This window comes from Tamandua tetradactyla, chromosome 6, assembly GCF_023851605.1.
Source record: "Tamandua tetradactyla isolate mTamTet1 chromosome 6, mTamTet1.pri, whole genome shotgun sequence".
Lineage (NCBI taxonomy): Eukaryota > Metazoa > Chordata > Mammalia > Pilosa > Myrmecophagidae > Tamandua > Tamandua tetradactyla.
The window spans coordinates 156,597,197-156,623,169 of NC_135332.1; the positions used below are offsets into that span (position 1 = coordinate 156,597,197).

Genomic DNA, 25,973 nt, shown 5'->3' on the forward strand with positions numbered 1-25,973 from the left:
AAATTACTGTGGGGGTTTGAAGTCACGTTAAAACATGTTCTTAAATCTAAACCATTACGGTGGGTGTGAACCCACTGAAAGTAGGATCTTTTGATAAGCTTGCTTCTTGGCTCAGTCCAAACAGGATGGGTCTTAATCCTATTACTGAAGCCCTTTATAAGCAAATGACAGAGAGAGAGAAAGTCATAGGAAGTAAGAAACAGAAATAGAACCTGGAAAAGAAAGACCAGGAGATGCAGCCATATGCCTTGCCATGTGATAGAGGAACCAGGGATCACTAGGAGTCAGCCCTAGAACTCAACAGTCTTTGGAGAGAAAGCATGGCCTCAATAATGCCTTGATTTGGACATTTTCCCAGCCTCAAAACTGTGCTCTTGAATAAATTCCCATCATTTAAGCCAACCCATGCATGGAATTTGTTTGAGCAGCCCAGGAAAGCAAGGCAATTATAGATGTATGGTTAAAGTCATAACTTTCAGGTAATTATTGTATAATCATTCATAAATTCAATTAATATAACTTTGTTTATAATTATATTGAATTATATCAGTTCAGCTACTTTGAATAGGTTAAACATAAGGAGAGATGATTCCTGTAAAATAAAACATTTTTTATTCAGAAGATGGTCAGCAAAGCCAGCTGATATCAGAAAGGTAGGAGTAACCCAAACTTACAGAAGTTTGACCCTACCTCTTATAGTTCAGCTATGTCAAGCTGTTGAAATGTTCTCTGTGGTTTTGAAACACTGACTCTTCATTGACTCTTATCTACACTCCAGATATTAATACCTTAATCTTGCCTTCGTAATAGTATCTTACTCATTCATTAAACCTAACCATGAAGCCTTTCAACTGGAAGTAATAACCCACTTTCCAGCTAACTAATACCAAGTGTCTCCTTATTTTGGCCATCATCGCCTTCTACCTTCTTTAATATTACTTGTAAATAGGTCTTCCCCACAATGTGTAAAATCCCAGGCATCAAGAACGTTTCCCCTTACAGCTTTACCCGTATCTGTAGAGATTGTCTGTGGTTTCCGTGGACTGCTTTTTAAATGTTAAGTACTTCAGGGGGTGTGAAGGTAGCTCAGTGGTAGAATTCTCACCTGCCATGTGGGAGACTGGGGTTCGATCCCCAGCCCATACACTTCCCCAAAACAAAAAACAAGCAAAGAAAAAAGAAAATTCAACAAATGGTGCTGTGACAATGGGATACTGACATGGGAAAAGAATGAAATGTGACCCCGGGGAATATAGCATACAAAAAAAGAAAAAAGTTAAGTTCTTCAAACATATAGTTTAATTGGCCTACTACCCCGAACCTTCTTTACAATAATAGGCAATCTCCAAATTGAGTTACGTATTTGTATTTTTTCCCAACTAAAATTCCTCTTTATTTAGAATGCAATTGGGTTGCATGATTTTTCACTGATGTGAAGAACCAAAGTTTCCCTTCTTCCTACCCCACCCCAGGGGTGGCTGTGAGGAGTCAAGTATCCTTCACTGAACACCTGGGGAAAACATCTAAATGAGCAGCTTAACATGCTGTATTTAGTCATGCCCGAAGGAAAATGTTTTGAAAGGTTTAGTCAATAGTAAATAATAACATGCATTCATCTGTGATATCCATGAACCCAAGGGGGTTGTTGTTGATGTGTATGTTCTGGTCATCTCTCAAATCACCCACCATCTGTAATAGTCCAGGTCCTGGGGCATGATATTCCTAACATCCACCCTTCAGACATGGTTCTCTGGGTTACTGGTGAAGCTGAAAATGTGTTCATATGCATATTAGTAACTCCCAGGTTTCCCTTTGATCAATTGCCTGTAACAAAGACATTTTAGACATGCAAGTATGACCAAAACATGAATTCTGTGTACATTTTATTAGAATGCTACTGGAAGATTGGCTTACCAAAAGTAAAAAAACAAATAAATAAGAACTGAAAGGATCATGGACTCTTTGCTGAGAAGGGTGGCAAAGAATGTGCTCATCTTGTTTAAAGTAAGAACCAGGCCTGTAGCTGGGAGCAGAACTAGGAAGCAAACCATCCAGACAGAAGGACCCAGAGCTCCAGGGGAGTTCACCAGAAATACAGATGGATCTATAATCAGAGGTATTTTAGCATTGCACCTCTGAGTGAAAATTCATGGTAGGTTCAGAGATTAAAAGAAAGGGCTAATGAAAACATGAGGTAGAAACTTACTTTAGGAGAAAAAAGCACCATACTTTACACATACAATCTGTGAAGCTCAAATGCATACATCAGATATACTCACAATAATAAAAAATCTAAACATCAATTTAAAGTTTGAATTAATTAAAATTTTATTCATACCATATTGTGAGGTTGGAGCTAGAGAATGCATGTTTGTTTTTATATGTGTGGATAAATGTTCCAAGGGTGTGGGTGATATAAAAACATTGAAACACTCTTCTTGAATTGTGATAATTCTATAGCATCTAATTCATAAAAAGAAATTACAGAATAAATGAATTATTTATTTACAAAGATGAAGGTAAATAACATGAAAGATTTCAAGATAATTGTCACTGGAGAACGTATTTGGTGATAAGGAAGACATGTTGCTATTTTACTCTAGAATTCTGTTATGTTTTTAAAAATCATGAGCACATGTGCAGTAGTTTACCTGAATAAATTCTAGGAGCCTTGGTGTAAGGATGCAATACTCAAGAGGATTTGTGTTTGCTCAAAGTAGTTCCAATCTAGGGCTTCTTAAATTAATTTCCCAGACTGGACATTTTTTATACCACATATGTCATGGGAATTTAAACTCCAGTATTGTCTGAGGTCAGCGTATAGTAACGAATTCTCAGGAGTGACTTTCATTTTACAAATAAGCACCTAATCTACAATAAATTTGCTAAATGTCTTCCTTTAAAAAACAGACTATTTTTAGTGTCTTTGACACAGAGGTTGTGTCTTCAAAGCTCTTTACATGGGTTTACTGATCTGACTCTCCACGCTGCGCAGAAGGTAGGTCTTCGTTCTTTTCCTTATTGCAATCATTAAAACTCAGGTTTCTAACAAGAATGCCCATAGGGCAGCCACAGATTCAACAAACCCTTACTAAACTGGTTTCATGCTCCTGGCTTATATTTAACCTCTGAGGAGTTGACTTACTTTCTTCAATTCAGCTATGTACTAAAAAGAGATATTTTCAAACACTTCATTGAGAATTTAACACTTTTATAACAACTTTATTGAACTATAATACACATATCTTCTAGCATTTTTAATTGTTTAAATGAATATCTGCAGGATAATTGGGAATTTTTAGTATATCTTTTGTTATATTTTACCCTTTTTATCGCTTCCCCTTTTTCCTGGATCATTTGTCAGATACTCAGGTTCCTAGGCTGATCTTCAAATTCACTTTTCACTACTCCTTTTTATCTCATTGTCTTTTTACACACTTCCTCTTTGGATTTCTTTGTCTTTTTCTTATCAGTCCTGCTATTCTGTTTCCTTCTGCTGTCATATTTTTGAGTCCAAGAACTCTTTCCAATTTTCTGAATGTTCCTTTCCATATCTTTCTATTTTTTCCTTCAAAATGCAGTATCTTCTCATATCTCTGAGAGCATACGAGAATATTAGAATTTTTTAAAGTTTTATTTTCTTCCTTATTTTTCTAAGTGGGCTTTGTTTCTTTTCCTTTGATGTAAGAGTACAATATCTCCTGATCTGAAAGTGTGTGGTTTTGTTAACTCAGAGGTAGAAATGGGATGTGGGAGGATTATTCCATACAGTGTGACAAAGCCAAGTACCTTGCCAGTTCCTTGGAGAAACAACCAATTTTACTACCCGAATTCTTTGGGCTGCTTAATTTCCCCACAGAGGAATCTTCTATTCTCTTGCCTGAGGATATACGCCTGGTGGATAGCTTCTGAATGAGGATGAGGAAAAGGGATCCACAGTCTCATCATGTACTATGAATACAGACAGTTGTATAATTCCTCTGTTTTTCAATAAGGTGCTTCATCCATTGCCCTTCGCTGCACCTGGGATTTTTGAATCTAGTGTGTCTTTTTCAATTTTTCCAAAACATAAACCTTTCTTGTCTTTTCATAGCGGGGGAGTGGTAATCACCTGGATATTTGGAATGGAGGAGGCAATCTGAAACTTTCCACAAATCCTTCTATTTCTAGCCCCACCCTTAACCAGTGACCAACCTGAGAAGTATCCAGGGCCTAGAATTCTGACCATAGTGGACAGGAGAAGCAAATCATCTTTTTTCTTGTTGTCAACCCCCTTTGCCCCACTTAGGTTTAATAGCCTCAGCTTTAAATCAGCGACCACTTATTCATTTGCTTTCATCTTGCACACTTATTTTGACACTTTTCATCCAGTGTTGCTTTTTTTCCCATTCTCTTTGTTGCTGAACATTTATACCATTGTCATTCATAAAAAATATTTCGGGCGGGCCACGGTGGTTCAGCAGGTAAGAATGCTTGCCTGCCAAGCCCAAGGATCCGGGTTCGATTTCCGGTGCCTGCCCATGTAAAAAAAATAAAAAATAAAAAAATAAAAAAAAATATTTCACTACACTATGGAAGTAATGGGAGTAATGAAAGTAAAGTTTTATTTAATACACCATATTTAACTGGAAGTATGTAAGTTATTTTTATTTGTCTAGTGGCTGCATGTAGCTATTTAAGATCCATCTTTTTGGTATTGTTTTCTATTCAAATTTTTAAGTTTCTCATTATCAATATTATCTACTAGAGCACAAGAATCTCAACTATCTATCACCTTGTCGTCTTCACTACACACAAATCTATTACAATCATTCTAGGGTTTTCATTGTTGAATTGTTATAGTTTATATCTTTGGGGAGTGAGTTAGGGGAAGGGAGTTGGCCATCAGTTCAATGAAAACTGCAATATCGTTAAGTTAATAACTTTCTTGTCCTTGCTACATTTAATAATTTCCTGCTTTTTGAGTATTCCTTTCATGAATGTTTTCAAAGACGGTATCTTTGCATGATAATACATTTAAACTCTTTTATAAATGATCTTTATTTCAATCTTGCATTTAAGTTTCATATATATTTGAAATTCCTTTTCTTCAAATTTTTGGAAACCTTACCCCATTTTCTTTTTACACTCATTGAGGTTGTTGAGAAATTTCTGTAAATATAATGCTTACTCCTTTTCAGATTCCTTTTTTTATCCTGGGCACAATTATCATAATTCTTTAGCTTTGACTCTTTAAGTGGTTGAGTTTAGATGTGAACATTTTGCTTGTTTAGTATGTGTTTTCTTTAAAATCCTTTCATGTCTTCTTTCTTTCATTAATTTTGGAGAAATCTTAAATAATTGTTTCATCTAATATTTCCTCCCTTCCATTAATTTACTGTTTTATTCCCTATTTGGTTTCTTAAAACTTATACTTCTAATCTCCATAAATTTTTTAACCTGGATTTCATTTTACATTTTATGTTTGTTAATCCCTTCCTTTTTATCCACTGCAAAAGTTCCTCAACTTGATATTTTGACTAATTATTTTTCTTGCCATATACTATGATTAGCCCATAAATATACTTACTTTTTAAAAATGTTTTTGCCTGTTAATATTTGACACTAGCATCTAAATTTTTTGTTCTTACTTTGTTTCCATTATTCTTTTTAAGTCATTGAGCGTATTGATTGTGCTTATTTAAAATACTTATTTTTATGGTCTATGATGACTAAATTCATATGTCAACTTGGCCTAGGTGATGATGTCCATTTGTTTGGTCAGGCAAGCATTGCCTGATTGCTATTGTGAAGACATTACTGGACTTAAATCATCACTAAATTAATTGTATCTATGGCTGATTATATCTGCAATCAACTGAGGAGATTGCCTTCAACAATGAGAGAGGTCTCATCCAGTTCAAGGCTTTAAAAGAGAAGTGTTGTAGAGAACCCTGACTAATACATGGCCATTAAGTTTGCCTATTTTCGATTAAATTTAAAGAGAGAAAAAGTAAGCCTCAGTGTGGAGTCTCTGACATAACCTATAGACTAGCCTTCCCTCATTTCCACCCTCTTCTACTGGGTAGCATTCAATTCTGATGCTTTTTTTTTTCTCCCAATACCTACCCTCTGGGGTTTAATCACATAGTCTCTGGAACAGGGTAGAGAGAAGAAGGGAACACTCTACATCTGGTCAGGAAATTTTACCTGCCATTATCCACCTACAAAACTGATGACTATTGCAAGACTTGCAATATGGGAATAAACAAAAAGATGAGAGTGTAAATGGTTCTTCGCTAGTGTCTTGCTGTTCCTTAGAACCGAGCCGTCTTCATTTCCTCCTCATACCACAATCAACCTCCTTTGCCCTCCACAAATTTATCTCAGTTTAGTTCTTATGTTAAGTACCTGGATCTGTCCAATTCGCTCACATTTCTGTAACATCTCCAATATTATATTCAGAGAGATGATTCAGCAACAACCTTTCTAAGATAGTCATTTTTCTATGATAAAAATGTAAACTAACATCACAGTCACTCTGTATCAAATGATTATCTGAGTTCAAAAGGGCTATGTAATTAAAAGCCTAAAAGATATGGATTAACATGCAATCTACATAATGCCTGATTTGTCAAAATCATATCCAAAGAAGTTACAGAAATAAATATCTAGGAAGAAATCTAGTTCCTAAGACATGCAGTGATGAAACCTCATGATATAATTATTATGTCATTGAATCAATTGGGCAAATTTCTTCCTGTAAAGCAATTATATTAAAATACTTTGTATACTCTTACAGTGCAAAGTCCTGGTATATTATTGTCTGTTACCAATCAAAACAAACACAGAATAGCCAAAGACATCCAAAGAAAATCTCACCAATTTTAAAGTGATTCCATTTTCACAGATAGAATGAATTTAAAATAATAGATATTATTCTGGGTTTATTTTAAAGAACCAGAAAATGCTCTACTCTTTGAGAAGAGCCAAAATTATATTGTTTAATAAGTATAAAACATGTTGGAGAAGATGTGGTCTGTAGGCAGAACATCACTATGGGTCAAAGATTTATATAAATCTACATAGGTATCAGTCCCAGATGCCATGATTTGGAATTTTATGCATTGATAATCTTAATTTTAAATCAGAGTGGCACAAAATAATCCCAGACTCTGCAAGAAAATCTCCTATATCTCAAAGTGATTAGAATTCACTCTAAATCCCACCACAGTTCTTTCTTTTGTTTGATTTACAATGGAAAAATTATTTTATACACATATATTTTAATTATACATATACATTATCAGATACTCATTTGGAATGGTGATACGAGTCAAGCTTTGATCCATAAGGAATGAGAACAAACCTGGAAACTGGATTAGTTCCCTAAAGCAGAAATGGATTAAGTCAGGGCAAAATACAGATTACATTCTCATCCTACTGAAGCTTTAAGCAAGATTAAGAAAAACATAAACTCATGGAGTATTCCTGATTCACTTTTAGTAATTTGTTTAACCTTGTTTCTTTTTCTTTTTTTCTGGTTGATCAATGTGGGATTATACCCAACAAGTTAGAGTGGCAGCTTCTTCTCCCAATAAGACAGCAGCCTCAGAACTCAGTGCTATACCAAGGTTCTGTCTTGTACTTTTTGGATATTCCCTTCAAGTGGAAAATCAGAAAGTGAAATAAGATTTCTAAGACATAGTGAAGCAGAAAATGCTTCAGACAGTAATATGTTCTGCAAACATCGTGAATATAATGATACTTATTCTGGACAAGTGATGTCTGGACAAGTGTTATCCGGAAACTAAGCTTCCCTGCAGTCATGACTATTTCCCTTATCTGCAGTCTCTGATGAAGTTTCTAGGAGAGATTAAATCAATCAGGAAACCAATGAAGGCTTTATAAGCAGGCAGAGGATAATTATCATGAAGGCAAATTAAATTTATTTTAATTTGCCTTCATGATAAAATAATATTGCCTCAACTTTCTCTCAAGCTCTCTCATGTAGTATGTGTTTGGAGTGTTTCATGGTACCGTTTTATAAGATTTCATCATCAATTCTTTATTTACTGGAAGCTTAGCCTTCATTGACTATCTCAGTCTCAAATCTCAAAATAAACTTGCAACCTATTGGAGCACAAGTTATAGAATATATTTTTCAAATCCTGGCTTCCTCAGAAGAGATGGGATCCATGTCTAGAGAAGTTGATTTTCATGATTTTCACTGTCGTAAGAGGCAGTGAGAGGAGGTTCCCTATGTACCATGCTTTACTGGGGATATCATTATGATTACTTGATAATTGGTAAAAGATGAATATCTTATAGGATCAGGAACTGATGTGCAGTGAGACATGGGTATCTAAGTTCCTCATTACTAGTACTTTATGGCATTGTGAATTCTAAGGAACATCTGACAAGGGTTCAACATGGTTTGTCATGGCCAGATCTTAATCAGAATAGATAATAAGATCTAAGAAGTTTATCTTGATCTTTCGAGACACCTTTAAAGACGTTGATACTATTAGGTTATTTTTTTATTTGATTATCCACAAATTACAAGTCAGATGAGGCCATGGTACAGAGGTAAGCTTTCCTGTAAGAGTAAGGACTACTCCTAGTTCTCTGACATAGACTTCTTACCCAGGAAGGCAAATGTTCACTTTTGGGACTATTTTTAAATGCATGTTGTCAACAATTTTAGCCACTTTGATCTTCAAAATATGTTTACATTTTCACCTGATCTTTAGAATTAAATGAAGAGTGCAGCACTTGCTGTATATTAAATTTTACTGGCCCATTTAAGTATCTCAGCTGTGAAATGTGTCTGTCTTCCATTGACAGTTAAAACAGGCAATCAATAATGAAAAATGGAATCATTGTTTTTAAAGTTGTTGTTGTTAGGTAATTGAATCCACTTTCTTGAAAGGCTTAATTAGCATGAAAATACGAATACAACTGGTTAACAATTTGTATACAGCTTGAATTGTGTCCCACAAAAGATATGTTGAGGTCCTAATCCTCAGTACCTCAGAATATGAATGCATTTTGTAATAAGATTGTTACAGATAGAATTAGGCAAATTTGCATGAGGTTATACTGGAGCAGGGTGGCCCCTTAATCCAATATGATTGTGACTTTATAAGGAGAAAGGAGACACAGACAAAACAGAAGGAAGACAGCTATGCAATTGAGGCACAGATTAAATTATGCTGCGGTAAAGCAAGGAATCCCAAGGATTGCCATCCACCTCCAGAAGCCAGGAGAAAGACGTCCACCAGACTCTTTCCTACTGAATAAGAGACAGCCCAACCCTTCTCAACCTCAATTTCAGACCTTTAGCCTTCCAGAACTATGGTACAACAAATTCTTGTTGTTTAAGCCACTTACTTGGTGATAATTTGTTACTGCAGCCCTAGAAACTAAGACTGTTTTTTGATTACAGTGAGTGGGATCCAGATGTAACAAATACCTAAACATCTAGTAGTGACTTTGGACTTGGGTAATGTGTAGAGGCTGGAAGAATTTTGAAGCACTGGATATAAAAACACCCCTACAGACCTCAGACTTCTAATCTTTGGAAATTTGAGAAAAATTTCTGTTGTTTTAAGACATCTGACTTGTAATATCTGGTTATTACAGCAACCCTAGCAGAGTAAGACAACATTTTTACCAATTTCCCCAAAATAAGATTGGTCATCTCTTCCCCTTGCTCATGAAACAGAATAAGATTTGACAGCATGATAGGGAAAAATAATCTGAAGTGCCACCTGCCACCCATCCAGAGGTTGTCACGAAGTTTCTGTGTGTAAAATTAAATTGTCTTTTTTATTATCATTTTAGAAACTTAGATCCTGGTCTTAAAAATGTTTCACATCTTGGAGAGAGGGTTTTTGAAATGGCATAATTATTTTTAACAGAAAAAGAAAAAAAGTCAGCCACCTAGGAGGATAAAAAAGATGAAGACCAATAAACTGAATCCAGAATCATCCAAGGTGTTTTGTTTGCTTTTTAAAGACTTCATTCGTGATTTCTTTTCAAAAAATTGTCAAATTATCTTCAAACTATGTTTACACCTTACAAATCTAGATGAGATCTCCTCGTGGTACAATACAACAATGTGTGTTTTAAAACCTTTAAAAAGAAAGAAGAAATTGTAATATTTCCCCACAGGTGCATTAGAGAAAATAAAAATATGAGACCTAATATAATAATTAGAACCTCATACAGTTAATAGAAAATGGCAATGAAAAGGATAATATCTTTGAGATTTTGCTTAGAACTTTTCTTTAACACTTCGGTCTTATGTGTCAGGTGTTGAACACACAAATTTTAAAAGATATTTATGTTAAAACAGGTGTCATTTATTTATTGGCCAGCAAAGTATTCACCTTATTTTTGACTCTTACCTGACTAGGTCTAGTATCCTATTTTTAGCAGATTTGGTTTCTAATTCTACTGTTAAAATAGCCTTTGCACACAAAACTCACAGGGATTTAACTACTTTAAAATGTTCCTGGTAATAAAAACTGGGATTTTTGTTGTTTAATTTTTCAGTTCAATTAGTATTCTGTTCAATCAGAGAGTGGAGACACCTCTACCTGAACCCAACTTCTAGGCCACCGTTAAGCCTTTCTACTACCATTCAGGAAATATCTCATTTCCCCAGGTGAAAAGGCTAAGGGACCTCGCCTACATCTTCATGGTGCCTCTGTATGGTACCTAACTGCTTTGCTATAAAGTGCTTCCTTTTGACCAGCTTCTCATCTGAGTCCTCATATTCTTATACTTTCCTTTGGTCAAAAAGAGGCATGGAAGCTCAAGTTGCACTTCCCCAGAGATGACTTCAAATCTACATCTATGTTAACATGGCTAAGTCCAGGCTGTGCGTAGGTATACTGCAGGGAATTCATGTCCTGGCCAGGGTTTGGGAAAATTGCCAGTAATGTGTGCATGCATAAGACCCCTATTTCATTCCCAGGCTTCTGATTCCAGAAATTTTGCTACCTGTTTGGTCAATTTCTTTAGCTTGCCAGGGCTGTTATGACAAATACTACAAAATTGGTTGGCTTAAGCAACAGAAATGCATTATCTCACAATTTTAGAAGTTCAAAAATCAAAGCCATGATAAGCCATGTCTTCCCCCAGAATCTGTAGTGTTCTGGCAGTCCTTGGGGCTGTGAGTCCTTGGGGTTCCTTGTCTTGCGTCTCTGCCTCTCTTACATGGCAATCTCTCTTTCTGGCATTTCCTATTTCTGGCTTCTGTTTCTGCATCCAATTTCTTTTGCTTATAAGGATTTCAGCCATATGGATCAAGGCCTACCCTGATTAAATTTTCTCTCACTTATATAAGATTTTCAATGATCTTGTATGCAAATGAGTCCATATATTAACTAATTATAACTGCTGTAAACAAATGGTTTCACATCCACAGCACTTTGTTAATAGACTTTGCTCTGATTAAAATAGCCTATTAATAGCATCCCTTCCCATACGTGCACATAAATATACATATCTTTCATTGAAGAAAGAGAATAGATAGGAATTTGACAATCCTTACCTACTTTCCCAACTTGAAATCCCAAATTATTTTTTCTTGCTCCATGACTTGCCATCTTTGCAAGGCCCAAGAACACATTCACATTTTCTTTATATCTCAGCCTAGGAAGATCCATGCCAACCCACGATCACATCAGAGAAAGGGAAAATAGTTACTAAGCATTTTAATTGCCTGCTTGCATATGCTTTAAGTTCACTGTACTTAACTTAGAGCCAACAAATATTCATATACATTTAACCAGAATAGTCACCTGTATTTTTATGTTACCAGTTCAGAAAATTCACAATGCATATTTATTTAGAAAAAGGAGAAATTGCTTTTTGCACACCATATAAACAAAAGATCAAAGTCTTAATTAAGGACTTTTGACTTTCAACTTGGAGGGCATCCTGTTGAAATAAATAATCATTCTTAGTGTGCCTCTAAATATTTTCTCTTTGAACTCAATTATTTTGTGCAACTCACAGAGTCTCATGGCCAGAGTTCAATAAAAGAGAAAAATTTAGAACACATTCTAAATAGAGTTCCATAGTAATTGTGAGAAAAAGGAACTGAAAGGCATTCATTTTAATTTTTCACATAATTACCTCTCTTTTAACATCTGTATATTAAAATTATGCATTACTTCTTCAACATATAGAGAAACACAAATATTTTATTATTTTTTACATCAACATTGCTAGTGCATAGGAGAAATCTAGCAATAGTAGTAGTAGCATTTAAATGCCTATTTTTATTGATAAGTCATGATCCCTTGACCATTTCTCTCAACCTGTATTTTAATATACTTTGGTCTAATGAAAGGACTGTGTCACTTGGGCATACCACCTAACCTCTCTGTGTTCCAGTTCTACATTTACAAAAATTGTCAGTCATAGGCCACATAAAAGACTGAAGGACTTAATATACGCAGAGGACTGTTTATAGTGCCTGATGCAAAAGAAAAAAAATATATTGCTGTTATCCTTTTGAGTTAGTCCCCATGTCCACTTTTGTCTGAAGTTTTTCTCATTTGAGGGTATGAGAATTTTCTTCTTTAATTTCTGTGCTAGATTTCAATTAGAATTGTACATTTAGTGTTTTACCCTTGCAAGTTTTATTTTCTCATATCTCAGTAAATAAGAGAGACCCACAAAGAAGGGATGCTGATCCATAAAAGTGGTAATGCTGGCATGACATGACAAATTTTGCTCCTTACAAAACTCACTATCTGGCAATACTTCACTTGGGAATATCTTTCTTACTACTACTTATTGTACTGCAATGCTTAGTTCCATGACTCTTTCCTTTTTAATATGCTTGAGAAGCTTCTCTGAAAAAAGGAGAAAGTGAAGTGGCTGTCTTAAATTTAATCTTTTTCGCAAAAATACTTGGTGCATGGAGAACAATAATCATTATATCAGTTCTTTATTCAATGTCTAATTTATCAATACTTGCACAGTAATGTTTTTCAAATAGATGCGTGATTAGAGCTAACAAATAAGTAGAATTTTAGCAAATTATAATTGTACAAGCATCTAAATCTTCATTACACAATTAATGGCTTAAAGTTTTTGATATGAATGTCAGCTCTTTTTAAATACTTCACCCACTTTAAACATAGGTAACAAAAAAAACAATTAATTATAACAGGTTAAAAAAATTGATACCAGCTTTTAAATTTCCTCTTTATTGTCTCTATTTTTTTCCTTTTAATAATTAGGTTTTTCACCTAAAGGGAAAATTTGGTTCATTAAAGTCAGTTTTCACTCCCTCTCTCACTCTATCTCACATATAAAATCTTAGGATTTAATTTATTCAATTCCCCTTGTTTTCTTATGATTCTTACCAAATTTTAAAATAGGTTTTAAGTCTAAAAGTTTCAGCTTTATATTTTTAACCAAAATGAGGGGAGGTCTACCCATTATATTGTGTGCTTTTAATCTATCCAGTTATGGAAAAACTGATAAATTGTGCTTCCAACACCTATAGAAGATTAACTATTTAGCTAAGTCAAGTTATCCAGTTAAAAACAATTAAATTGGAAGTACCCTACCCTAAAGAAATGCCAATTATTCAAGCACTTGTAACTATCTTGTTTACAGTTTTGTAGGAATTCATTATTGGCATTTTTTAATATGATCCAAATTCCAAAATGAGTTTTAGGCCATTTCAGGAGTTAGAAATATAATGATATAGACTGTGATGGTAAATGATTTTCTCACAGTGAGGCAGGATAGAATAGGGTATCAAGGCTGTGGTCCCTGGTTTCCTATATATCTTTGAAGAAGTGAATGCACAACTGCAAACTCCCTAAGACAAAACCTTTCCCTAAGCCACCAAACCATAAAGCTTGTAAAATCTTGAGCCCAAAGCAAATTCTTAGTAAGTAACAGAAAGCCTGGGGTCCTAAAGATTGTTAAACTATGTGACCAGAGCAAACTCACAGTATGAGACAGGAGATCACTAACACCTATAGTTATCTTTCCTTGAAACAAAGAAAACAGGTGGAGTTCAAAGGTCAAAATGGAAAAAACACAGCTAGCAAAACCTCCCTATAAAAAAAGCTAAACCCACACCACTCAATGCATATCTCTCTTAAGCATGCCCCACTAACTTCTGCAGTGTGTACTAATCTTTGAATAAACTTCACTGCTTACCTCAACTTGCTTTCTCCTGCTTGAATTCTTTTTAGGGGCTAAGATGCCAAGCCTGGATCAGAACTCGCCTCTGGTTTCAGCAGAGCTCTGGTAACAGCAGGAAGAAGTAGCTCATGAATTCTACCCTGTTGCATACATCTAGGGCCTCTTTCGTTGAAACATTCCTTTTTTTGTTGTACAATTTACAGACAATAAAATATAAAGCATATACATATATATATATGTTTTTGTATGGGCAGGCACCAGGAAAAAAGCATATATTTTAATAAATGTATATATTTATTTCAATGCCACATTACAAAATGCAATATTTCTTTTACCCTAAAAACATTTCCTCCCTTTCATCAGCCTGGTCCCCTGGGAGCCCTTATCTGCTTTCTTTCACTAGAGTTTTGTCTTTTCTAGGCTTTTATAGAAATGAAATCATAGAGAATGTAAGTTTTTGTGCCTGGCTTCTTTCACCTGGGACAATGTTTTGGATATCCATAGCATTGGATGTATCAGTTGTTTGTTCCTTTTCGTTGTTGAGCCGAGTTGATATTCCATTGTATGTTAATCACAAATAGTTTATTCATTTCTCAGTTGATGGACATTCAGGTTGTTTCCTCGGCTAGTATGAATTAAATTACTATGTGAGACTGGGGGCAAGATGGTGGCATAGTGAGGTGTTGAATTTAGTTCATCTTCCAAAACAGCTAGTAGCTAGCCAGGAGCAGTACAGAACAACTGCTGGGGGGGACATCAGTGACTGGACACACAACATACACCAGTCCAGACCAGGTGGAAAGACCCCACACAGAACTGTAAATTTCCCAAGCTACAGAAGCCAGCATCCCTCCTTCTTGGGCATGGCAGGATGGTTCCCTGAAGGCAAAGGAAATGGACTTTACTAGCAGCAAGGGCTTTGCATAGTCAAGCTCCAACTGTGGAATTAATTAGCAAATTCTGATTACTGAAAACAGGCCTCCAGCACAGATAAACTGGAATAAGCACTAAAGATAATAAGAGTTTTTACCCCAGCAGAGAGGGAGGGGGGCTGACAGAAAACAACAACAACAACAAAAACAAACAAACAAACAAACAAACAAAAAGAGGCTTTTTGAGTTGGACAGCACAAAATACAGGAAAAGGTCTGGACTCCAAGAAAAGGGACACATAGAGCCTGGGGACATACAGACTCACATGCAAACTTGATTAGAAAACCTGGGGAGTGAGGAACCTCCTCTGAAAAGGCTTCTTTTTTTAAACTTCTTAAATGCTCACTAGATAGACCTACATTTTTTAGGGTTCAGTAGTATCCTAGGCAAGGAAGGAATTAAGTTTGTCTGAGAAACTAACTAGTTGCGTGAAAGGAGTTAACTCCCTAAAGGGTATATCTTCCCCAAGAAAAAGGGGGCAGGGCCCAGCTCAAGTGAAATTCCCCCTTCAAGGAATTCAGGCCCCAGGGGCTGGAAAACTGAAGCAATCACCACTGTCTCAACCACACCCCCGGCAGGGAGAGTCTGCTGAAATTAAAGGCATCAAATTGGTGGGAAGCTATAGGCAGACAAGTGTCAAATGCTGGAAAGGATAGGAAAAACACAGAGACTAGAGAAAGTTTGGCAACCTGCTGGATCTCACTTTCTGGGAAAACTGATGCTGGCAACTCTCTCCTCCTGAGACATGGGACTGTCTAGTTGGGGGAAATTTGACCAGAATCTATAACATCTAAGGAGACCCTCGTCAAAAAAAGAAAGGCTCCATATAGGCAGGGCAAGAAACAGTGAAGTAAGAACTGAAAAATTCTGATCAATTAAAGAAACCTCCTAGCAGGAGGTCTAGAATAAGTTGAACTGAATGTCAAAGAACAAATAGAGAACAAAGCCATTCAGCGAGAAAACCTTATACAAAAGAGTGAAAACAACTTCCAGAATAAACTAATTAAGGAAATCAAATGCCTAGATGCAAGCAATAAATAACAAGCTATACTAGGAAAATCAAACATATGGCTCAGTTAAAGGAATAAACATCACTTCAAATGAGATACAGGAGTTGAAACAATTAATTCAGCATCTTTGAACAGACATGGAAAAGCTGATCTAATCAATGAGCTGAGGGAGGGTGTTCTAGTTTGCTAGCTGCCAGAATGTAATATACCAGAAATGGAATGGCCTTTAAAAGGGGAATTTAATAAGTTGCTAGTTTACAGTTCTAAGGCTGAGAAAATGTCCCAATTAAAACAAGTCATAGAAGTGTCCAATCTAAGGCATCCAGGGAAAGATACCTTGATTCAAGAAGGCCAGTGAAGTTCAGGGTTTCTCTCGCAAGTGGAAGGGCACATGGCCAACACAGTCAGGGTTTCTCTCTCATCTGGAAAGGCATGTGGCAAACACAGCATCATCTGCTAGCTTCCTGATTTATGAAGCTCCCTGGGAGGCATTTTCCTTCTTCATCTCCAAAGATTGCTGCCTGATGGACTCTGCTTCTCAGGGCTATATCATTCTCCTCTCTCTGAATCTCTCCTTTCTCCAAAATGTTTCCTTTGTTATAGGATTCCAGTAAACTAATCAAGACCCACCCAAATGGGTGGAGACAGACACACCTCCACTTAATCCAGTTTAACAACCACTTTTGATTAAATCACATCTCCAGGGAGATGATCTAATTACAGTTTCAAACATACAATACTGAATAGGGATTAGAAGAAAAAGCTGCCTTTACAAAATAAGATCAGGATTAAAACATGGCTTTTCTAGAGTACATGCATCCTTTCAAACCAGCACACTGGGTCTCATGGTAAGGGTGTCTATATCCTTCTTAAAACACTGCTAAATTGCATTCCGCAATAGGTTTACCATTTTACATTCCAACTAGCAATGAAATGGAGTTACAGTTGATTTACATTCTTGCCAACAATCGACATTTTCATAGTGTTATTTGAATTCTGTTTTAATTTTTATTAAGCCAATAATGCTGATGATGCTAAGCATCTTATGTTGTGCTTATTTGCAATCTGTATATTTTGTTTAATAAAGTATCTGCTTAAATCTTTTGCCTATTTTTTTATTCAGGAATTTTAACTTCTTACTATTCATTTGTAAATGTTCTTCATATAATATATCCTTTATCAAATATATATTTTGCAAATAATAACTATATGAGGTGACAGGTCAAGATATCCACTGGTTCCAGCAAAATTTATTGAAAAGATTATCCTTTCTCCATTAAACTACCTTGATGTATTTCTCAAAAATTAATTGATTGTACATCTATTTCTGGACTCTCTATTTGCTATCATGGATATTGACATCTAGACACCAATCAAATAGACTCTTCATTATTATAGCGTTATAACTTGTATTAAATTTCATGCATAATTAAAGTTTCATCATATATATCATTATATAATCATGAAGTCCCTTGATTTTGGAGGAATGTAGTTTGATATCTTTCTTTTTAAAGACTTGAATTTCATTATTTGTAATTTATGCATACTTTCAAAAACTGAATTTTTCTTTATTGTTTGATTTAAGATTTCCAATAGTGTTTCAATAAAATTCATCCAAAATTTTGGTGAATGTATTAAAAATTTTTAATTTCATTGTAGAAAACTTGAGTTAATTTGCAAATGATTGTTTAAAAGTTTAAATATTCTTAAACTCTGCTTTATTATAGGCAGAAAGATATAAACAAAGATGTTTTTATTTATATTTAACTTCACCTTTAAAAGTATGCTATGTATATGTAAAAATATGCATTTTATTTTTTACCACTATCACTTCTATTTTGAGTAGTAGAATATTACAACTTCTTCAGATGTGATTATAAATTATATGTTCACCACACCCAATTCTAAGAACATTTTTGTCCAGTCTTCCTAATTTAGTAAGAATGATGTTACAGAATCACATTTTGCTTTGGCAAAAATTATTTTATATTATCATGACAAAAAAAGAGTTTAGATTCAACACTGAAACTTTTACTTAAATTTAATATCTCATTCACAAAAGTATCAGAAATTTCTGATAGAATGAACTTTCAAAACTAGTTCTTTGATTCTATGAGTTGGATGAAATACAAATGATTATTGGAATTACTGACTTTCTGTTTGAAGCATCTGATAACACTAATTTATTGGCAGCATTTAACTGTTTGAAAATTCTTCTGCTAATGATCTAACACATGAGCAGCTATCAGCATACTCCTCATAAGTGCAAACGCACACACACCAACTTGGTATCAAACTGAACCAAATTAACTTAGCAATATAAACAAAAGGTCATGCTTTACACAGCACAATGTAAAAGAACCCTCTGCAACTGCACCTGAAAATTTCCATCTTAAAGCAGAATATTTTAAATACCTATTGACCTGTGAAAAAAATTTTTTTTCAGCAGATTTGAGTCTTCTAGTTTTCAAGTGGTTGATGATATCATCACAAACTCCAAGGTGAATGATAAATGGCAACTATTTTAGATAAGTTGCACATTTATCATCAGCTTTTTTGAGAAATGGAAATTCAGAATCTAATCTCTCATTTAACTGCACTTTTATTTTATTGAGTTCATTGCTACTAAAAGAGTTTACAGCAAAATTATTTTTTAAAAATGTCTTACCAATAATATCCAGTAGGACAAAGGAATTAAGTGTAAATTTGAATTGTGAAGTAAGTGTGTTTAATGTAAGGGCTTGTTTACTTTCTTCTAACTAATTTGAGGTTTTCCTCTCTCACAACAAAAGAAATCATTTATTTCAACATAGAAACAACTATTGAGCCATATACATTTTTTGTTTTGCAGATTTATTGAGATATAGTCACACACCATATATTCCATCCAGAGTAAACAATGTCTCACAGTATCATCACTTAGTTGTGCAATCATCATATGCAATTTTTTACATATTTAAAAGTTAAAACAAACATGAGAAGTAAGATATTTCTTCTCAACATTGAAAATCATAGTCAAATTTAACAGATTTTAGCACACTAAATGAAATATTTCACTTGACAGAAATTAACATTTTAATGTATAATTAATTCCCAATTAACAAGTAATTCAAGAGAAAATTAGGAAAAAATTGAGACTAACCCAGTCTCTTAAGTAATTAAATTGCAAATTTCAACAAAACGAGATACTATTTTATAACCACAATTGACCAAAACGAGTAGAAAAATATAATATGCTTTCTAAGATAGAGTAACAGAGCTGCCATGCTTCTCTGGAAGAAATGAGGATTGTTGCAGCCATTTCAGGACAACCTGAAAGTATTGACACTAAGCAAACATATACTCTAGGAACCAATATTTTACTCTTAGATAATATTACCCCCCAGAAATCTCTCATAGAACTATGCGGGTTCTTCTAGCTCTATTTGGCCTATGTTGAGGGAATGTAGGGGTGAGGGACGTGTCCATGGTTAGCTTCCATTAGAGAGTAATGATTAAGCAACATGTGACAAAAACATCCTTTGAGGTGCATTGCCACAATTAAATTTATCTGTGATAGAGATACATTGAGCAGTGCAGACCGATTATACAAAAAGTTTTAAAAATCAGAATCAGGATATATTCAATACCATAAGAGAACTGTTGAAATAAGACACATACATTTACTATATCAAATATGTTTTTAAAAAATATCTCATACACAAGAGCATACACTGTGGAGCAATATGTTATATGGTCTATTATGGGAACACAGGCTCAGACATAACAGAAACTTTTAGCAAATGATCGCCTTATTGCATACACAGCACAAAAGGTCCAAAGAGCAGGGAAAGAGATTCCATTGTGGACCACCTCTCTGAGAGGCAAACTGCTCGAGTCAAGGTCCATGGATGGCAGTACTACACACCCTACTTGGTTGGAGAGGTCGAGAGTGGGGTGTTTATACAATCCAGGGGGAGTGGGGCCTCACCACTGAAAGTTTGTGCTCTGATAATCTTGTTTCAGGGTTTAAGTTGAGGTCAGGCCTTTTCATAGATCTAGTATCTCCCCAGGGCAGCCAAAAGGAAAGATTGAAACATCTGTGCTCAGTAGAAAAGGAGGTAGGGGCAGGTAAGGGCCAGGAGATGGCCACTCAGTGTTTCCCTGATTTTCCTAGCCTACCTCAACATGTTGGGCTAGGTTTTTAAGAGGGGAGAGGAAAGGGAGAGAGGGCTGGAAGCAAAGGAAAGAAAAGAATAGAGTACAACAAGCAAAGCAAATGCACTGTGTAGCACAGCAAAGTTAACTAGAGAAGAGTCAGGCAAACACACTGATGACAATAGTGTGCTGGGAGCTGAAAAGTAAAACTAATTCAAGTGTTGACTCACACTATCCAAAGCAAAAAAAATATATATGCACACACACACACTCACTTATGAGGATTACAGCTTGTTATATTCTAAATGAAAAACAGCATGAACAAAAGATGGAACTACACTTCCAGGGAGGTACTTACAGCAAGGAGGAGAGTCAGGTGTTGAGATCACAGGCTTTGGAAAGTTGAAGATGAAAGTCAAGCAACGCCTACAGGTAAAATTGAGAATGATGCATATAGGTGATGGAGATCTTTGGGTGCACACTGTTAGTCCCACCCCTACCAGTGCTCAGTACAATCATGAATGCAGTATGGAATCTTACGTACCATTGAAAAACTATTTTGATACATTTGAGTTCACCTTTGAGAGCCCACTCTCATGTCTGAGTTTGATGAAATGGTTTGGGGCTGATAGACACGAAAAGCCTAAGCAGGTTAAGGAAGTAAGTGAAGAGCAGAAACCAGAGTAAGTCCTTTGAACAACCCCAGGCAAAAATCTATAAGAATAGCCCAGAGACATTTTTGCTAAGAATAAAGGCAACAAATATTTTCTGACATTTAAGCTTCTGGTGTCTGAATTTTGGAAATATAAAGATTTATGTAAGTAAATAGGAAAAATTTATAGTTTTTCAGGTACAAGATGATTAATGTAAGAACACACAAAAGTTACTTTTCTATATAAACCATTCAATTTTTCTTTGATTATGTTTAAGTTCATCATTTTGTTGGATTTAGTTTCACCTATTTCATGTGCATTGAATGAACAAATGACAATTTCAAGTATGCGTTTATTTACTACCTCACACACCATTATTTTATGGGGCAATGTTGTCCTGAATTAAAATGAAATAATGTTTGTCAAATCAATCCTATTCTTTGAAAGTTAATCCTATGCCAATGAAAGTTAGATGTCAATACTGCTTTAATTTATTTTCACATTACCTTAATAAAACATTTCCATGTTTTAATATAAAAATAACAGACTGTTAGGAAAATCAAAGATACTTAAATAGCAACATCTTATGTGAATTTCATTTATGTTTTTAGAAAGCACTATGCTATTAGGAAAAAAATAATAATATGTGCATGGAAATATTTGGCATTTTTCACATATGTTATTTGTTAATGAAATATATCTAAGATCAAAGTTATAATCATAAACATACTGGAAAATTCCAGTTGAATATAGAAAGAACATTCATTTGAAATGTAATTATGGATGTTAGCCCCATATTCTATTGTAAATTTGCAGAATTTAGCATATCTTATATATTATACATTATTTGGAAAATTTCTTTCTAGGTTTTACAGTAACACAGCATCTTCAACCTTATAAAATCATTAGAGAGTGGTTTGTTTGCATGTGTAGCAGTGAGGTATGTATTTCACCTATTTTAGATGATAGATTATTGATCTGAAATCCACTGAACCTTAAGAGATTCTAAGATCCTTGTGTGGTCAGTGACCTACTCCACAACATCTATATGCAAATACATGCAATATGCCTCTAAGTATTTTAGAGGGAAGCGATTCACAGCTTTCAGTATATATTTAATGTGATCCAGGAATCAGAAAGGGTTAGTGGCTACGGACTTAGAAGGAATGATATATTCAAATAACATTTGACATAAAATGTATCAAATTTTTTGCAAGATCTTTGTTAGAAATGATCTAAGATAACTAGGTTATTCAGAGCTGTCTTATGAACAGAATTGTTTCCCATCAGCTATGTACTTTTATCATCCAATTCTGGTTGCCTAAAAAGGTCAACGTTATCATCGAGACCTTTTTTTCCACTCATGGGTTCCTTCAAGGGTTCTTTGAGTTCTTACCAAGAAATTAATTATTTTTGTTAAAGTAAGACTCTTACGAATGTAAATCCAGGTGTTTCTATTCCTTTTAATCAGATTTTACTTACCTACTCTACCCTATATTATCTTCTATTTAAGCTCTTGTGACAGGGCTATGGCAGATCTCCATTTTTGCCAACACCCATGATCTAGAAAAGTGTGATGATTTTCCCTGGGGGGCAAACTGGGTCACATGTAATGAGATATCCTAATGAACTCAGAGAACCTTGACTCTCATTCATGTACAGGGAGTGCAAAAATATCGCTTTTAGTATAGTTAAATTGAGAACACAAAGATAGTACTTATTCTGGGACAGGGTACAGACGGTGATGGCTTGTTCCTGGAAGAGCTGCTAGAACACATCTATAACATCAGACCGTGGAGCTTATGTTGTGCTGTGGAGAATATTTTTAAGCCTTCAACTTCTTAATGTTCATTGTTCAATTTTTCTATGTATGTTTCTACTAATTTCGCATTTTATGTTACATTTCCAGATGTTTCAGTGTACAGAAATCTAAAACATTTTATTGCTCTTTAATATATAATTACTAGCTTTATTTATCTCTCTCTATATATATATTGAGTCTTGTCTATTTCTTAATCATTCTTGTCAGGGATTTGTCAATATTACTAACCTTTCAAACAGCAATTTTTAGATTCCTTTGCTATTGTTATTTTTTTCTGACTGTTTTGTTTATTCCTTTCATTGGTTTCTGCTTTTTCTTACTTTCTCCATGTTTCTTTAGCTTACTCTGTTGCTCTATTTCAAACTTACTGGTTGAACGATAAATTTGTGCCTCTTATTTATTGCTTTCCAATGTGTTTAAAGCTCTAAATATCCTCTAAGTTCTTATGCAGCTCTACATCGCAAAATTCAAAAATTTGTGTGTTCAAGATCATTCACTTATGAATTTCTAATTGATTTATAATTTCACTTATAATTTCCACTTTAATCTAGTGAAGTTCAAAATATTTTGTTCAGTTCTTCTCCCAGACTTAAAAAAATTTTACAGATTTTGTTATTGATACTGATCTACATAATGCCACATGTGCTGGTTTGAAAGGAAGTATGCCCCCTGAGAAAAGCCATGTTTTAATATAAATCCCATTTCATAAAGGTAGAATAATCTCTATTCAATACTGTATATTTGAAACTGTAATAGATCATCTCCTGAATGATGTGATTTAGTCAAGAGTGGTTGTTAAACTGGATTAAGGGACGACACATCTCCACCCATTTGGGTGGGTCTTGATTGGTTTATTGGAGTCCTATAAAACAGGAAATATTTTGGAGAATGAGAGATTCAGAGAAAGCAGAATGATGTAGCCATGAGATGCAGATAGTCCACAAGCCAGCAACCTTTGGAGATGAAGAAGGAAAACGCTTCCCGGGGAGCTTCATGAAACCAGAAGCCAGGAGAGAAAACTAGCAGATGACGACACCATGTTCGCCATGTGCCCTTCCAGCCAAGAGAGAAGCCCTGACTGTGTTCACCACATTCCTTCTCACTTGAGAGAGAAACCCTGAACTTCATCGGCCTTCTTGAATCAAGGTATCTTTCCCTGGATGCCTGTGACTGGACATTTCTATAGACTTGTTGTAATTGGGACATTTTCTCGGCCTTAGAACTGTAAACTTGCAACTCATTAAATTCTCCCTTTTAAAAGCCATTCTGTTTCTGGTATATTGCATTCTGGCAGCAGACAAACTAAAACAACACACAACATTGTTTGATGTTAATATTCCAGAATTATGAAGGCTTCTTTTGAGACAAAAACATCTTTAAACAGAATGGGAAGTTTATGTTCATGTTTGGGGAGCAAAGTTTTTTTATAATGTGTGTGTGCTATTTTGAGTTAATTAATTTTGTTAACCATACACTTTTTTATTTTTGCTTATATTTATATTGTTGATATATACATTTCTTAGATAAATGTATCATAATTTCCGGATTAACTGTTTTACTCTTTTTGCCGTTCCATTTTTTTCTTGTAGCTCTCTGATTTGTTGTTTTATACATTTTGTAGCTATTATGTTAGATGCATATATACTTGTGATTTTCATATTTTCTTACATTTTGTTCCTTTTACCAGCAAAGAGCATTCTGTCTTAACCAAATGACATTTTTGCCTTGAAGCATAATAATAATATTACATAATTATATTAATATAATATAATAATATTAAGATTTAAATATAGTCAATTGATATCTTTATCTATTGATTATATTTAAGTATCAAAATTTATATGCCAAACATCTTTGGATTTGCATTTCCCTACTGTATCAATTTCTATCTCTTTATTTTGTCTTCTGATAGCATTTTTTAAATGTAACATTTAGAAGACATATTGTCTTAGTTGGCAAATGTAATGAATCTAAGGGGGAAGCCTAAATCTGGGGCATTCTCTATGCCCTTTCCAACAGATCCAGTGTAGTGTGTCTTTGGCTGCAAAGCCTCTGGTCTTGTGACCTATACCTCTGCCCTGACACTGTTGATTTTCAAGATTATGCTGTCTCTCTGTGGAGTGAGTGGCTGTATGGTGCATCGTGGTAACATGACAGAGATTCTCAGCAAGTGACTGCTTTATGACTTACATAGTACCAAGGGTCCAAAACAGCAGGGAAAGAAGCCACTGGTCTCCCAGGAGGCCCGCTGCTCGGTCAGAGTTGATGGATGGCAGCTACTTCCACCCTACACGCGTCAGAGACAGCTGTGTCACCTGAGAGTTTGGTCTGTATACCCTTCAGAGAAGGGGGGCCTGGCCGCTGAGCCAAAAAACATGCATCAAGCAAACTTTGTGTTATATTTCCCCTGGCAAGCAGCTGGGGAGCTTGTTCCTGGTTTGGGGTTCAAGGCATGGTCAGCTGTTCCATTTCTGGGCAGCTTGCTTTCCACAGTTGAAACCTAACATCTCCCCTGGGCTGGAAGCATAGAAACATCTGCAGGCAAACTAGCAAAAGGAGTGGGTTAGGCAAGGGCTGGGAGATGGCCACTGAGCAGGTCCCTGATTTCCCTAGGACTCCCCCATCAAGAACTCCTCAGGATATAATGACAGGGAGAAATGGAAATAACTAAAAATCTCTCCTCAGACCTTTCTTCTCATGTATGATAACCCGGCCTATTCTTCCCTGAGATAACTTTCAGCACACAAATAAGGAGAGTCTCGTTGCAACGGCTTTTCCCAGCACAGGACATTCACACCATCCCAAAGTTCTCTGTCAAATGTGGTTTCTTTGACAGAAAAAGATACAGAAGAGAGTTAGAATCTAGATGTAACTGAAAATTTCTATTAAAGACTTTTTCCTTTTATCTTCCCAGCAAAGAAATTTCAGCTTCTGTTTTCTGTTCCGCGAAGACGGAACATGAGGGAGGATGAAAGTTCTGGTTGAGTTTTATTAATAGCAGGCTCCTGTACACTATCACAAATTATGTTTCCAGTTATATGAAGTTATCTAGCAATAATTCAGCTCTGAGACGGTGCTCTGAATTTTACTGTATGGTATTATACCATTATGCAGTTGTTGGCCTACATTATTGCATAACTCTATGTCCTCCGTGGACTAAGCAGAACCACGCTTTCTCTGACTCATCGGTATCACTAGTTGGGTTAATCAGAAGGAACTAGTAAAATTTATTCACTATTCTTTCGTAGTTCCC

At 35.2% G+C, this 25,973-nt stretch overlaps 1 long non-coding RNA gene across 1 annotated transcript in view; it reads right to left on the minus strand.

Annotated features, from left to right (window-relative positions):
* Nucleotides 1-10,008: 10,008 nt before the first annotated feature.
* LOC143686452 (uncharacterized) overlaps nt 10,009-25,973 on the minus strand; it is a 46,419-nt gene continuing 30,454 nt past the window's right edge. The window contains exons 3-4 of the long non-coding RNA XR_013177162.1: nt 11,543-11,643; nt 10,009-10,116 (exon numbers count right to left, since the gene is read on the minus strand). This is a non-coding gene — a long non-coding RNA (uncharacterized LOC143686452). The remainder of the gene's footprint in view (nt 10,117-11,542; nt 11,644-25,973) is intronic.